This window comes from Pan paniscus, chromosome 3 (genome assembly GCF_029289425.2).
Source record: "Pan paniscus chromosome 3, NHGRI_mPanPan1-v2.0_pri, whole genome shotgun sequence".
NCBI lineage: Eukaryota > Metazoa > Chordata > Mammalia > Primates > Hominidae > Pan > Pan paniscus.
Window position 1 is genome coordinate 185706154 of NC_073252.2, and position 10683 is coordinate 185716836.

Genomic DNA, 10683 nt, shown 5'->3' on the forward strand with positions numbered 1-10683 from the left:
ACCATGTTGGCCAGGCTAGTCTCAAACTCCTGGCCTCAAGTGTTCTGCCCACCTCAGCCTCCCAAAGTGCTGGGATTACAGGTGTGAGCCACCACCCCTGGCCTACCAAGTTTTAATATAAGATTTATAATTCGATTGTCTGAAGATGGGCTTCAGAGCCAAAGAACATTTCCAGTGTTCTCAAGCTACATTCATTCATTCATTCAATAAATATTTACTAAGCACACACTACATACTCGGCACTGTTTCGTGTACTGTTTACTGATAAGCATAGAACACAAGACAAGCAAGGCCCCTGCAGCTACAAAGCTCAGACCCCAAAAGGGTAGGAAATGAACAATAAAAACATAAAAAATAAATAATTTCAGAGAGTCAAAAGTAAATGACAAAAATAAAACAGCATAATCCAATGGGACTAAGAAGCGCTACTTTGGATAGGGTAACTGGGGAAAGCCTCCCTGGAGGGATCTCATCAGAGCTGAGACGTAAATGACAAGAAGGTGCCAGCCTCGGAAAGGCCTGAAAGAAGAGGTTCTAATGATCATTAGATCATTAGATGTGCTCTGTAGACTGCTTTCCTGAGAGTTGCAGTTGTGTGTTCCGTGTTCCCTGGGTCTCACTGAGCGTGTCTGAAAAGGCCACTTTGCAAATACTGTGGTGCACAATTACCTCCTGTTTTTCTCATCATTTTTAGCTCTTTCCAAAAAAAGATTGAGGGAGACTGCCTGCATGAGGGTTGGCTTATCGGGGATACAGGGCAGACAGTCAGTGTAGATTTCCATGATCTGGGAGAAAATTATCTGTAGAACATTAAAACTAATCATTTATTCCTGGAAAGGAGGGAATATTTTCTTTGATAAGCACTTACTGAGCACTTATAACATGAGAATAAATGTTTATATGTGTATAAACAGATGAAATATGGGTATGTAGAGATGAATATGACATGGATTTTGTTGTCAAGGAGCTTACAAATAAACACAAAGTAAAATGGAAAAAGTGAGAAACTGGAAGTACAAGGTAATGAAAATAATCACTTTGAAGGAAGGGTGACTGATCTCGGCCAAGAGAATCTGTAAATGTTCCCATGAGCAGTCTGTATTTGAACTAAGGCTTGAAATAGGAAACATGAGGAGCCATATGCATAGACAGTACGAAAGGCCATAGAACCGGGTAAGACACTTAGGGAGGAAGTGGAGGAAAGAAGAGGCTCAAGGACTCTGCCCCTGCACAACCCGGTTAATGGCCTTGAAGGTGCTCATGCACAAGAAATGCAGATTTCAACCATGTCAAAGGACGCACAGGTCCAGCAAGATGAACAACAAAACTTGACCTTTGGATTGAACATTGTGAGGTGGTGTGGTGGCTGGGAGCACAGATGTTTCTGCAAAGGGGAGAAAGAAAAGGTTGATCCAAGTGGATTCAAGAGAAATATGCAAGGAGAACTGAAAATTGGCACCACAGCCCAGGGCTTCTCAAACTTTAAAGTCACTGTGAATCCTGGAGATCCTGCTGGAGTGCAGTTTCTGATTTATAAGTCCTGGGTGGAAACTGAGAGTCTGAATTTCTACCACAATGGCAGGTGACATTGATGTCACTGATGGATCACAATTTGAATAGCAAAGGAAGAGAGTATTTCAGGAGTTTTATATTAAAAGGAGCAATGAAAGGGACTGGGTGAGCAAAGTAACTAGAGGAGGATGTGGGACCAAGGATATTATTTTTAAGATTCATGCTATCGCAGCATTGTATGCCAATGGGGATGATTCAGCGTTCAGAGGGGGAAAGTCAAAATGAGGAGCGGGATAACTGAACATCGTCCTTGAGTAGCGAGGAGAAAGGGGCACGCAGCGATCAGTGAAGGGGCAGCTCTGGAGGGAAGCCCAGCCAGTTCGTGCATGTTGCCAGGGGCAGCAGAAAGCTCCTGCGCATAGAGGCAGGTGAGCTGGACGCTGCACGGGGGTTCTCTTCTGTTTTTATTTCTCAATGCAGTAAGGCACTTAGCTGCTAGGACTGGGAAGAAGAAGAGGCAGCAGTATGAAAGAATCATGAGGAAGTAAATTGACTAGGGCAGTGGTCCTCAACCCCATGAGACCCATGACCCTTTTTGTTTTGTTTTTGTTTTTGTTTTTTGGGACGGAGTTTCGCTCTTATTGCCCAGGCTGGAGTGCAATGACGCGATCTCAGCTCACTGCAACCTCCGCCTCCCGGGTTCAAGTGATTCTCCTGCCCCAGCCCCCCGAGTAGCTGGGATTATAGGCATGAGCCACCACACCCATCTAATTTTGTATTTTTAGTAGAGACGAGGTTTCTCCATGTTGGTCAGGCTGGTCTCAAACTCCCGACCTCAGGTGATCCGCCCACCTCGGCCTCCCAAAGTGCTGGGACTACAGGTGTGAGCCACCGTGCCCAGCCCATGACCCTTTTTATAACACATGCTTTTAACACCCTTGCTACCATTGTGAAAATAAAATAATAGTTTATGTAACCTACCTACACACACATTTTTGAATCAACATAATTCCTTCACCGTAATGTAAAGAAAGAAAAGAAAAATCGTTCAGGCGTGAGTGTACTGTTCTGTTAGGAAGCCGAAAGCATCTCCACAAGCACTGTGAGTGCTTCTAGAAGGCAGCGAGAATCTCTGAGGCTTGGTGAGGCGCTTTCATCGCCGTGACTAAGGGTCCACCCGCAGTTACTGATTATGATTTCATGGGAGACTCTCAGTTGTACATTTTGTTCAGCTGCTTGGATGCAAGCTCAGAGGTGGCAGAGTTGCATTTAATCAGGCTGGCAGCTTTACTGGGGAGTAAATGGACTGAAAATGGTGCAAGGAAGTTTAAGGTCCAGGTCTACAATCTCTGTGTGCAATTCCAAAATCCAAAAGAGCTTTGAAAATACAAGTTGGTTGTTGGTGGTTATCCAAAACTCATTTGGCAGTGAAACTCAGCCTGAATAGACACAAAGCTATTTAGAGCCTTTACTGATCCCACTTATTTGAGATACTACATAACAGTAGAACCGATTATCTTTCTACAATTTTTTTAAATCTGAATTTGGAAACATTTGTGCCCTTAGAGCTTGGGATAAAGGATTATAAACTGTACATGTAAGGGAATTAATAAAATGACGGGCCAGGTAAGCCAAGGCAGGTCAGATAGGAAATAAAGACTTGAGCAGTTAAGACACAGTGAAAAAAATCGGGCCACCAGATTCCGGGTCCCTGTATGGCAGATTGTGGGGTGGAAGTGCTAGAAGTGAGACAGGAAGCCTGGGAGATACAGAGCTGGATGCTTTCAACTGAGAATCCGAATGGGGTACAGTTACAGATAATGACGGGTGCAGACCCTACAGTAGCTGAGGATGTCAAGGTGAGGACGTCAAGAATAATCCATCGCCCAGGGATGGCGGCTCATGCCTGTAATCCCAACACTTTGGGAGGCCAAGGTGGGTGGATCACCTGAGGTCAAGGAGTTTGAGACCATCCTGGCCAACATGGTAAAACCCCGTCTCTACTAAAAATACAAAAATTAGCTGGGCATGGTGGTGCACATCTGTAATCCCAGCTACTCGGGAAGCTGAGGCAGGAGAATCGCTTGAACCCTGGAGGCGGAGGTTGCAGTGAGCCAAGATCACACCACTGCACTCCAGCCTGGGCAACAGAGACTCCACCAAAAAAAAAAAAAAAAAAAAAAAACAAAAAAAAACAGAACAATCTATCAGAAGAAGGATCCATGTGGATGTGAGATTAGCACTGGGCACTTAACATGTGACTGCCTCAAAAGGGAGTGGTGGCCAGTGTCGTCTGAGAGCTTCAGCTGCCGACGAGCTGCCTGCTGACAGGTGTAGGAAGCAGAAAGGTCGAGCGTGAACAATGGGAACAACACTTACCCATGGGGGTGACATCTAAAGAGAAAGCAGCCTCCACCCGACCCTGCTTCAGGGGAAGCCACATCCTCGGGTCGGTTAGGACCAAAAGATGAAGAATTTAGGGATGCAAAATATTTTGCTGATAACTGCCAAGGGGATCAGAAGACACAGAGGAAGAATTTGGGGGATTCTGCAGGGTTTTGAGCCTGGGTCATCCCAGGAAATGTACAGAGCCATGTGAGGATGAGACTCCAGTGTGGGAGGATGACCTGGGGGTGCCTGCCTCACCACCTGCCGTGACTGGGATCAAATGGAGTAACTGGCTCAGCCCTAATGATACGTAACAGCAGCATTTTTGCAAAAAGAGCTAGACCTACTCGTAAGATTGAGTAGTTCAGAGGTCAGTTAACTCTTTCTGGGCCAGATAATAAGTATTTTAGATTTTGTGTCACAATTCCTCAATTCTACCATTGTAGCAAAAAAGCAGATATGGCCAGGCGCGGTGCTCACGCCTGTAATCCCAGCAGTTTGAGAGGCCAAGGTGGGTGGATCACGAGGTGAGGGATCCAAGACCAGCCTGGCCAACATGGTGAAACACCATGTCTACTAAAAAATACAAAAAAAAAAATTAGCCAGGCGCGGTGGTGGGCACCTGTAATCCCAGCTACTCAGGAGGCTGAGGCAGAATAGCTTGAACCTGGGAGGTGGAGGTTGCAGTAAGACGAGATTGTGCCACTGCACTCCAGCCTGGGTGACAGAGCAAGACTCCATCTAGAAGAAAACAAAAAAAAGCAGATATATCTCATAGATAAAGGAATGGGCATGGCTCTGTTCAATAACATCTTACTTACGGTTACTGAACTTTTAATTTTATATAATTTTTAATGTTATGAAATATTATTTTTCTTTTGATTTTTTGTTCAAACATTTAAAAATGTAAAAACTTGTCATAGCTCATGGCAGGCCAACTTTGGAACATCTGCCATAGATTGAAGACCTCTGGCATAGTTTAATATTTAGCGGGAAAAGCAGAAAAAGAGATTGGAACCAGATTAGTGTGGTTGTCAAAAAAAAAGCCAAAGTGTTTGGATGGGGGGTGTGGGTACGTATGCTTTAGAATCCATTAAAAATTGTTAACGGAGGCAAAAGTTATTATCTCATTAGTGTTTTAGGAAAATAGGTGGTTGCAATAAAAATGATGGATTGGAAAGATAAGAAATTAGATGTGAAGAGTCAGTTTAGAGACCTTGGCACTTCTATAGGGGGACATATCAATGCCTAGAGACCCCTTTGCTTGAGAAAGCATAAGCCTTTGAATGTTATTAGAAATAATTAAAGTGGTAACATTGAAAAGATACTAAATATACAATTTTACTTTCTCTCCGAACACACTGTAAGTAGGAAAAACATATTAACAAAAACAGCAATCTAATGTCCTGAAATAGACCTGTGAAAAGGCTTGCAGGTAAAAGAAACACAAGGAAGACACAGAGACAGGAAGGAAAAGAATATTTAGGCACATTAAAGAGATTTAACCCACAGGACTAGGACTCACACAGTAAGAATATGATGCTGGTAAAGAAATGGGGCTTCACACAGGGGAAGAGTTCAGAAAAAGGACTGAGGGTTGTGGTCCAAGATGGAACCAGAGAATTTGAGAATTCTTTTCTATGACAATTTCAAAAATCACTTTCCCTTCTTGAAGTGTATGATTGACCTTTCTGGGTGAAACCCTAGGGGCTGGGGGAAGGAGAATCACCTCCTAGGGGTTATACCCAGGAAGGCACAGGGGAGACGCATTCCAAGTCCTGCAGAGCTCCTGGATTGGGCCAGCAAGACATACTTTTAGCATCCTTCCATGACAGTGGTTTCTTGACTCTTTTTTTTTTTCTTGACTCTTTCTTAAGAAAAGAATAAAGGTACACCCAGAACCCCGTTGAATACCTACTCCTTGTTTGCATTCATTAGAGAAAGGACTCTCAGCAGTGGTGAAGCTTTATCAGTACCCTGCAGAAAATCCACTGAAACCAAGGTCCCTGCCTGTTAGTTCACGATAGGCACAGTCCTCCAAGCCTGTTTGTGCCTCTCTTGCATTCTGATTTACTGCTTGCTCCTCACTTACCTCCTCCTTTGTCCTTTGCTGTTCAAAGACTGCACTTGTAAGTTGGGTAATTCGAGTTTGATCCTGGGCTGCCCTCTCTCCTACCTATACTCATCCCCAACATTAGGGCTACTAATACCATCTGTAGTGAAAAGGGTCACGAAGAAAATAAGCCAAGGGGATATGATAGAGATTGACTGAGTCAACTCAGGCACATTGGCCCCGATGTCACACTTAAGCTGAGATCAGAATGCTTGGAATAATCTGGGGCATAGAATTTCAGACAGAAGAAAGACAAATGCAAAAACCCTGTTGCCAGTTAGAAAGATGGATGTAGCTGGAGAAAATTCTGACATAGTTCATTACTGCTTCACTGCATCACTTTCCTGGGGATGGGACAGCACGGCATGCCTGAAGAGCTGAGGGGCTGCACTAGTTTCTTCATATCGACTACATCACCTAAGTCAACCTGTTCTAAGGCACATTTGGTGGATTCTTTCAGCTAAAAAAAAAAAAAAGAAGATAAAATATTTAAGTTCCAAATCAAATATGGTTTGAGTCCCTGATGCTCACATATTTACTCATGTTGATCCATTTCCAATTACACACATAAACACATTTTTCAAACCTTTCTGAGCATTACAAAATGCTGGTCACTATCCACTAATTGGTTCCAACTCATAATGAAAATCATATATTTAAATCCTAAAATTAAAAGAAAATTATACATAACTGTGTGTCCCACAACTGCTTATTTTATACTTTTTTCTTTGCCCAAATAAGGTGGAACCTGTATTATTTACAGGCTGATATCATTTGTTCTCATCATTTCAGACATAATATAAAACAATAACCAGTCCTACAATTTCCCTATTTAGACTATATAGACCTTGTAAAAACTGAAGGCTCCAATGTGCCTCAATGATATTTTCCTGGACAGATGTGCATTTTAAAGTATTGGTTTAAAATCCACATTATGGATACAAAAGACATCTAAAGGCTGATGATATGATATAAAATACATCCCTACAAGCCAAGTAATTCCATGTAGGAAGGGATAACATTGAAGTTTCCGAAAGAAAGGCTTTCTTACAAGCGGTGATTCTTAATTTGAGTCTCGGAAAAGGTATAAACTTGGAATGGGAGGGTGGTAAATTTTATAGAAAGGGTGATATTAGCGAGGATATCCCAAGGCGTAAATTATACTTTCTAGGCTAGAACTGGAATGAGACTGTGGAGTTCATATCTGTGCATTAACCGTGTCCTAAATGCAAAATGGCCTGGATCAAATCCTAGAAGAAATAAAAAGTACATGAGTGGAAAAGCATGATGAAGACCAAATAAAGTCTGGAGCTTGGTTGACAGGATTGCACCAGTGTTGATTCTGTATTTTGATAAATGTACATTGGTTGTGTAGGATGTTAACATTAGCGGAAACTGGGTGAAGTATATATGGAAACTGAATGTACTATCTTTGCAACTCCTCTATAAATCCAAACGTATGTCAAAATAAAAAGTTAAAAAAAGACCACACCGTCTGAGGTTGACTCAAAAGATTTTGAGGGAAAATTTGAGTGATGGTCTAAAACAGGATGGAGCAAGCTCAGAAAATTTACTCCAGATAAGCCCAATTTTAGTAGGTTTCTTAGCAGAAAGGCAAGGGGTGTTTGGGGAAAAGGAGGTTATGGGAACAGTTGTCTTAGTCTGTTCAGCCTGCTTTAAAAAAAATTTGAGTAATTCATATTTATTTATTATCTTTTTGAGATGAAGTTTCCATCTTATCGCCCACGCTGGAGTGCGATAGCACTATCTCAGCTCACTGCAACCTCCGCCTCCCGGGTTCAAGCGATTCTCCTGCCTCAGCATCCTGAGTAGCTGGGAATACAGGTGCCTGCCACCACTCCCGGCTAATCTTTTGTATTTTTACAAAAGATTGTCTCTTTAGTAGAGACAAGGTTTCACCATGTTGGCCAGGCTGGTCTCAAACTCCTGACCTCAGGCGATCCACATGCCTGGGCCTCCCAAAGTGCTGGGATTACAGGCGTGAGCCACTGCCCCCAGCCAAGTAATTTTTAAACAACAGAAATGCATGGCTTATAATTCTGGAGGATGAGAAGTCCAAGATCAAGGTGCCAGCAGATTTGGTGCCTGCCGAGGGCCCACTCCTCACAGACGGTGCCTTCTGTGTGTCCTCATAAGATGGAGGGGAAAAGGGCTCCCCCACGCCTCCTTTATAAGGACACCAACTCCATTCACCAGGGCAGAGCCCTCAGGACTTAAGTACTTACCAAAGGCCACACCTCTTGATACCATCACATCGGGGCAGGTTTCAATGCATGGCTTTTGGAGGGACACAAACATGTAAACCATAGCAACAGTCCATTCTTAAAAAGAAGAAAAAATCTGGCCAGGCGCAGTGGCTCACGCCTGTAATCCCAGCACTTTGGAAGGCCGAGGCGGGTGGATCACCTGAGGTCAGGAGTTCGAGACCAGCCTGACCAACATGGAGAAACCCCATCTCTACTAAAAATACAAAATTAGCCGGGCATGGTGGCACCGCACTTATAATCCCAGCTTACTCGGGAAGTTGAGGCAGGAGAATCACTTGAACCTGGGAGGCAGAGGTTGCAGTGAGCCGAGATGGCACCATTGTACTCCATCCTGGGCAACAAGAGCAAAACTCCGTCTTAAAAAAAAAGAAGGAAAAATCTTATGAAACTGCCAAACATAACATTAACAAATCACTGTCAAAGTCTGAGGAGAATCTGGGGTCTAAAAAATAGCCTTTGGGCCCTATACTTAGACCCACTGCTAAATTCTCACAGATAATCAAATGAGACCATATTTATATGGTTATAGCTTTCATCTAAAGAGCACAAAAGTTTCTGAAAATATACAACAGGACGATAAGTCTCATTCTTCTCAGTGTGAAGTACCAAAAGGCTTCCATGTAGATTTTAGATTCTACTTAGATTGATTTTGAAAAGCAGAGTTAAATATGCCTTTTAAAAATCATACTCTACTAAGATATCAAATTCCAAGTGGAAACATACATTACTGACAGTGGGTTATTCTTTTTTTCACAGAAACTCTAAAAATATGTTTAACAAGCTGTTTAGGCCAGGTATGGTGGCTCACGCCTGTAATCCTAGCACTTTGGGAGACCGAGGCAGGTGGATCACAAGGTCAGGAGATGAAGACCATCCTGGCTAACACGGTGAAACCCTGTCTCTACTAAAAATACAAAAACTTAGCCAGGCGTGGTTGCGGGCGCCTGTAGTGCCAGCTACTCGGGAGGCTGAGGCAGGAGAATCGCTTGATCGCTTGAATCTAGGAGGCAGGGAGGCGGAGATTGCGGTGAGCCGAGATTGTGCCATTGCACTCCAGCCTGGGAGACAGAGCCAGAGTCCATCCAAAACAAAAAACAAAAAAACAAAAAACAAGCTCTTTAAACAACTGACTGAACTTGGCAAATTAACTTTATCTTTACATTTTGTATCAGGATAGCAAGATTTGGGTTCTAAACTCTGCTCTGTAAACTAATACCTATGGGGCTTTGAATAAGGCATTTGTCACTACTGACTTCACATTTCCTCATCCATAAAATGGATAATAACAATCCCTAAGGTGCTATCAAGATCAAACAAGTTTGTAAAAAGGCATTACAAATCATAGCCAATAATAACATGGAGAGATTTCTTAAATGAAAAATACAACTACAGAGTTTGCAAAATACCTTAATATAAAATGCTATATTAGACCACAGTGACGCATATCAAAGGAGCAAGATGGGTTCTTTTGTTGTCGTTTTTGTTTCATTTTTTTGTATTTTTAAATTTATTTTATTATTTTTTATTTATTTATTTATTTATTTTTATTTTTTTATTTTTATTGATCATTCTTGGGTGTTTCTCGCAGAGGGGGATTTGGCAGGGTCATAGGACAATAGTGGAGGGAAGGTCAGCAGATAAACAAGTGAACAAAGGTCTCTGGTTTTCCTAGGCAGAGGACCCTGCGGCCTTCCGCAGTGTTTGTGTCCCTGGGTACTTGAGATTAGGGAGTGGTGATGACTCTTAAGGAGCATGCTGCCTTCAAGCATCTGTTTAATAAAGCACATCTTGCACCACCCTTAATCCATTTAACCCTGAGTGGACACAGCACATGTTTCAGAGAGCACAGGGTTGGGGATAAGGTCATAGATAACAGCATCCCGAGGCAGAAGAATTTTTCTTAGTACAGAACAAAATGAAGTCTCCCATGTCTACTTCTTTCTACACAGACACAGCAACAATCTGACTTCTCAATCTTTTCCCCACCTTTCCCCCTTTTCTATTCCACAAAACCGCCATCGTCATCATGGCCCGTTCTCAATGAGCTGTTGGGTACACCTCCCAGACGGGGTGGTGGCCTGGCAGAGGGGCTCCTCACTTCCCAGAAGGGGCGGCCGGGCAGAGGCGCCCCCCACCTCCCGGACGGGGCGGCTGGCTGGGCGGGGGCTGCCCCCCCACCTCCCGGACGGGGAGAGCTGCCGGGCGGAGACGCTCCTCACCTCCCAGATGGGGCGGCCGGGCAGAGGCGCTCCCCACATCTCAGACGATGGGCGGCCGGGCAGAGACGCTCCTCACTTCCCAGATGGGGTGGCGGCCGGGCAGAGGCTGCAATCTCGCCACTTTGGGAGGCCAAGGCAGGCGGCTGGGAGGTGGAGGTTGTAG